We start from the raw sequence: 6010 nt of genomic DNA on the forward strand, positions 1-6010 counted from the left end.
TTACCAGAATCTCCTCTTCAGACTCTGAAAAGAGCCTTTAGTTTCTGGTTGGGGCAGCTGCTGTTTATTGGAGCTGGTGTACTTGGTGACGGCCTTGGTCCGTCGGACATGGCTTGCTTGGCCAGCTCACCGGGCAGCAGGAGGCGGATGGCGGACTGGATCTCCCTGGAGGTGATGGCGGAGCGCTTGTAATGAGCCAGATGAGACACTCCTACGGCGATGCGTTCAAAGATGCGTTCATAATGCTCATGGCCTTGGAAGAGATCCCGGTGTCGGGGTGGACCTTGGTCACCGATTTCTGTGAGCCATTCTTAGGTGCAGACTTGGCCGGTTCAGGCATCTTCATCTCCCAAACTTCACGTAACGAATAAGACTTTTTATACAAACTGTGTGTAAATGGCACTGTGCAGTTCCTTCCTCTGATTGGTTAACTTACAGATGAAGAGAAGTGGTGTGTTTCTATGGTAACTGTTCTGCTGTCTAGAGACAGTTTGAGCTCAAGAGGGAGGAAGAGAGAAATTAACATCAGAATAAGGAAACCACAGAGGATACTGAGTGTTTTTAAATAATTTATCAGATGATCTGTAATAAAAACAAAATAACATTGTTTGGTAGATGATAACTAAACCCTGGTTTTAACACATTCATTCATTCATTCATTGCAGCAGTGTCAATGTCCTCAGAGCCGATGCAGTTCTGAAACACCTTCCATCATGTTTAGAGGAGTTCATTCATTCAGACAACTTATTTTTCTTGGCACAACTAAATTAGAGAAGAAGACAGATAACTGACATTGATGTGGTTTGAACATGTAAACTTTTAAAAGGCTAAGAGGAAAACACTGCACTATTATAAAGTGACCTTCTATGAGCCCTGACCTAAATCCTATTGAACATCTTTGGAAGGAGCTGAAACATGGCGTCTGGAAAAGGCTTCCTTCAAACCTGAGACACCTGGAGCAGTTTGCTTATGAGAAGTGGCCAAAATACCTGCTGAGAGGTGTAGAAGTCTCATTGACAGTCACAGGAATCGTTTGATTTCAGTAATTGCCTCAAAAGGTTGTGCAACAAAATATTAAGTTAAGGGTACCATAATTTTTGTCCAGGCCTGTTTCATGAGTTGTTTTTTTTTTTTTTTTTTTTTTTTTTTTTTTAATAATTCTGTTGAAGCATGATTGAAAAGCAATGTCTGACTTTCACTGGTTAAATTTCATTAATTTTTTATTCATTATTACTTTTGTCAGATTCAAGTTATTTCTGTGACCTCTTCTGCCCTCAGCTAAATGTGGTTATTCAGCCTATGCAGAGGGCTAAACACACATGGTTCCAGTATCCACTCAGGAGACAAGCTGCCTTCTTCATAGCTTTTAATGTTGAACCACATTATTTTCTTCAGTTTTGGAAAATTGCAATACAAAAAAGGAATAAATGACATTCTGTCACTATACAAGTGCTTGAAGGGAGCGTCAAATATAAGGACCATGTAAGAGTTAGATCCAAAATCATGTTAGCAACCGGAAGACATAACATCCCCCCAAGGTGAAAGCAAATGCTAACATCAAGCATGCTAACCGATACAACAGGGTAATAGTTAGCTTTCGTCAATTAAGTACAAACCATATTTACCAAAAGAAATTTACGACGGTCACTTCATTATGTTAACCCAACACACACTCACAGTCAGACAAACTTACAAATTATGCTCTTTCCAAGGTCATTGGCAGCGAGATCTGACAGAGAACGACACATACGTCTGCTCAGTCTGCGTGCTTGGGAAAAATACTCTTTTTTTTTTTTTTTTTTTTTTTTTACCATGTGCAGTTTAGCTGCTGCTTGCCTTGAACAGCCAGTAGGAGGCAGTGTTAAACCATTAAACAGATTAAATCTATTATGTTCCTTCAAAAAACACATTCAATGTGAAATAACAAAATGGCTTTCAACTCTACTTTAACTACTTTAAATTGCTAAATACAGTGACAGAACATATCTGAGGGCAGAACATGATCATAGTGAGTTTTTTTTTTTTTTTTTTTTTCCGCTGGCCGCTGGCTTTGATGACAGAAACATGGCGTCCATAGGGTATTACACAATCACAATTAAATTGCTTTTAAGGTTGTTGTACTTGTCAATGACCAGTTTTTAATGCAGTATTCAATGTGAGAAAAAATCATGCTGTGCAGAAACATTTTAGCTACATTGTCTGGCAAAGATGATCGAATTTGCCTAAAATTGTGAATACTAAAATTAACAATTTTTGATATATGTTTTACATGTTTTTAAAAGATAAAGTAGGATCCAAGATAACTCCAAGATAGTTAAATTCACGTACAAACTGGAGCTCCTCTCCTTTCAGCAACACATTTAAAGAACCTTTGATGGTAGACATTTGGAAAATAGCATGCAGACTGTTTTTTTGGAATTCAGTAGGAGACTTGATTTGGTCAGCCACTTATCTGCACGGGATTGCTAATGTTAACTTCCCTTGGGCTCTTAAAACAGATTTTGCTTGAATAAAAATAACAGCATCATCAGCATATAACACAACATTAAGATTGCTTTGGCAAATCATTAATATATAATGAAAATAAAATAGGTCCGAGTATGGAGCCTTGTGGTACTCCAACCTGACAAATGTAGATATGGGGATTTCATACCGCTGACAGACACACAATGGGTTCGGTTTGACAAGTAAGCTTTTATTCAGAGGAAAGCCTGCTTCAAGAAATTTAATTTTATTAATCTAGATAATAATGTTTTGTGGTCAAACATATCAAAAGCCCTTTTCAAATCAAGAAAAACTGCACCAACAATAGGATAAGAATCTAAAGAATTTTTTTCAAGAAAAACATTTATTGCTGTTTCAGTTGAATAGTTTGTACGAAAACCAAACTGCATAGCATGCAAGGGGGTGAAACCCATATTTAAATGACTTATTAATTGTTTAGTGACCCATTTTTCCATTATTTTAGATATTGTAGGCAGTATGCTAATTGGTCTATAATTCTTAACGTCTGCTTTATTACCAGATTTAAAAATTGGAGCAATTATAGCAACTTTCCAGGCTGCCGGAACAATTAAATGTCCAATTGACAGATTTATCAAATGGGTTATTGGACGTATCAAGGAGTCTTTGTGTAGCTTTATAAAATTTGTGTCCAGACCATATAAATCCTTTGCTTTTGAAGTTTTTAATTCACTTACAATAGAAGCTACATCTGAGTCACTAATTTCAGCTATCGTTAAGATAGGCAAAGACTCATCAACTGAGTAGGGTTCATTTTCACATGAATTCTTTACCTTGTTCATTTTTTGCCAGTTAATTTACTAATGTTGTGCCAAATCTTTTTGGAATTTCCTTTAGCAGATGCAATTATTAACATATAAAAATTTGCCTTGGCTTTCTTTGCGCAATGTGTGAATTACATTTCTGGCAGATATAAAAAGTTGTCTATCCGAAGTAAGTCTAGTTTTAAGTGATGTTTTAGGTAACTGGTCCCTTTTCTTAATTAATTTCCTGCATTCCTCACTGAGCCATGGTAGATCACCTTTACTGGTTTTGCTTTTCTTTCTCCTCCTTGTAAATAAAGTTATAACATCTTTAATTTTGGAGAAGAAGATGTCACTATTTGTTATGATGTCATCACAAGAGGCCAGTCCTGTCCAATCCAGCTCCTTTAAGGCCTTAGCCAGATTTTGATGTTGACCTCTTGGGACTACATCATAAAAGGATAAGGAGTTGTGAGCAACAGTGCAAGGCATTTGGAAACTCAATTTAGTTAGTTTTCCAGCAAAGAAGATGGCATTGTGGTCAGAAAGACCAGTTAAAACATTAAAGTTTTTAAAAATTCTGTCACTTTTGTTTGAGAATAAAAGATCAATTCTTGTTTTTGATTGGTTAGTTATACGGGTTCGCTTTTCTGTTAACTGAACCATACTGAAAATGTCAGTGATCTGTTTCATTTTTTTTTTTCCTTTCTTTCTTATTATCCCAATTTATATTAAAATCACCAATTAAGATTATCTCTATTGTATGACAACAAAAGTTAAGAAGCATTTTGAGCTGATCATAAAAATCAATTTTGGTTGATGGTTTCCGATAAATACAGAAAACAGTAAAGTTCATTTCCTTTGAAAGCACAATATTTACTCCAACACATTCAAGTTTTACATTATTCAATTTGTGAACATCTTAAAGTATCTCTTACATAAACTAAAACGCCCCCTCCTTTACCTTGACCCCTGTCTTTCCTAAACACATTATATCCTGGCATATGTATGGCAGCTTTGGGTGAAGAACTTGTTAGCCAGGTTTCTGTCAGCCCCAGGAAATCAACTTTAGACTCAATTAATAAGTGCTCAAGTTGTTCTCGTTTTGGAATCATGCTTCGAATATTAAGATGTCCTCCGAGTAACCCTTTGGGTTTAAGATGTGGGTCCCAGATAGTCCTTGCATGATTAAGTGTTTGGAAGATCTTTGTAGATCGATGCTTTTTCATAACTGGATTTCTCATAGGGACATGTGAACATGTCTGCGGATGTTAAACAGATGTTTGACTATGATTTATAACAAAATTTGTAGAGCGGGAGAATGAATTGGTGTGGCATGTAGTGGCATGAAGGTAATTTGAAGCAACACACACATCTGATGTTGTGCCTACCTTCATTTTGCTGTTTGGGAAATGCAGCTTAGTATGAAGCTGCACAAGTGATGTTGCAACTGTATTGGTTGACACACCTCCACACTGAAGATGTAGCCCAGCCAACAGTGGACTCAAACCAACCAGTGGTGGATCAGGCCCAGGACCAGATGGATGCAGCCTAGCTAGCGGTGGATGTAGCCCAGCTAGCGATGGAGCCAGATGGATATAATCCAGCTAGCGGTGGATTTAGCCCAGTTAACAGTGGGGGTGGCCCAGTTAGCGGTAAATGAAGCCCAGGACCAGGTGGATGTAACCCACTTAGCGATAGATGTAACACAGCTAGCAACAAATGTAGCCCAGTTTCCACTAGTAGTGGACCAGGATTTATTTCAGTATCACCAGCCAAGAGCAATATCATCATAAGATACAAAACTCCCAGGTAAGGTTTGTCTGATGTTAAACAGAGAGAAATAACATATCTTTTTTTTTTGTTTGTTTGTTTATTTTTATACAGTCAATAACCACTATTGGGAGCCTATTTTTTCAATAGCTTCTAAACCAAGTGACACAGTCACTTCAGACCAAAGCTAAATTGAAGCAGATGATCTCAACAAGACACAGTCTTTAAGTTTTTATTTCACCTCTTGTAATATTTTATATTAATATTTTTATAAAAAATAATCAATAATCGCTATTGGGAGCTATAGCCAGTATGTTTCACTATTTTGTGTGATAAACATTTATTAGCTTGTAGGATTATTTTAATCAGCTCAGTATACTGTGTGATACACTTCAGCCTATTTACACAGTGGAATGTTTCTCATATAACAGTAGATATACAGGCTTAGGACACCCACGCACATGAAACTATTTTAATACCTGCAGAAGTTGGTGTGTAAATTCTCTGTGAGTCTCCAGACACACACACAGGTCCAGATAGAGAAGCAGTGACTGATAAGAGGAAACTCTGCCCAACAATAACAGAGGCAAGCCAACCTGGAGTCAGATGTTGGGTGCGGTGGGGCTGCCTCCTGGCCCTGGACCTGCATAAAACCACTGGGGCAAAGACACATTTTTTGTCTGCTTGCTAGTGAGAACAACCAGAGCCCTGCACCAGCACATCCAATTTCTGATGTAACCTGAATTGTAATAATAAATCTTTTGAATGAAGTGTATTGTTTTCTCTCCTGATTATTCCCAAATCAACAAACACGTGAATCCTTGACCAGGAAAAGCCTAGGATTCAACAAAATGGTGAACCCGACGTGATTTGGGAAGGAGACCTTTGGACACATCAGACGGGCATGGATCGGTGAACCATAATCCACACGAACCCCCAAAATATAAGGTAAGAAGACACCTGTTTAACAA

The 6010-nt window shown here is 37.7% G+C and overlaps 1 pseudogene; it reads right to left on the reverse strand.

Moving 5' to 3' along the window:
• On the reverse strand, nucleotides 1–340 carry LOC121649047 (annotated as a pseudogene).
• Nucleotides 341–6010: the final 5670 nt, after the last annotated feature.

Source organism: Melanotaenia boesemani, chromosome 11 (assembly GCF_017639745.1).
Source record: "Melanotaenia boesemani isolate fMelBoe1 chromosome 11, fMelBoe1.pri, whole genome shotgun sequence".
In the NCBI taxonomy this organism is placed as follows: domain Eukaryota; kingdom Metazoa; phylum Chordata; class Actinopteri; order Atheriniformes; family Melanotaeniidae; genus Melanotaenia; species Melanotaenia boesemani.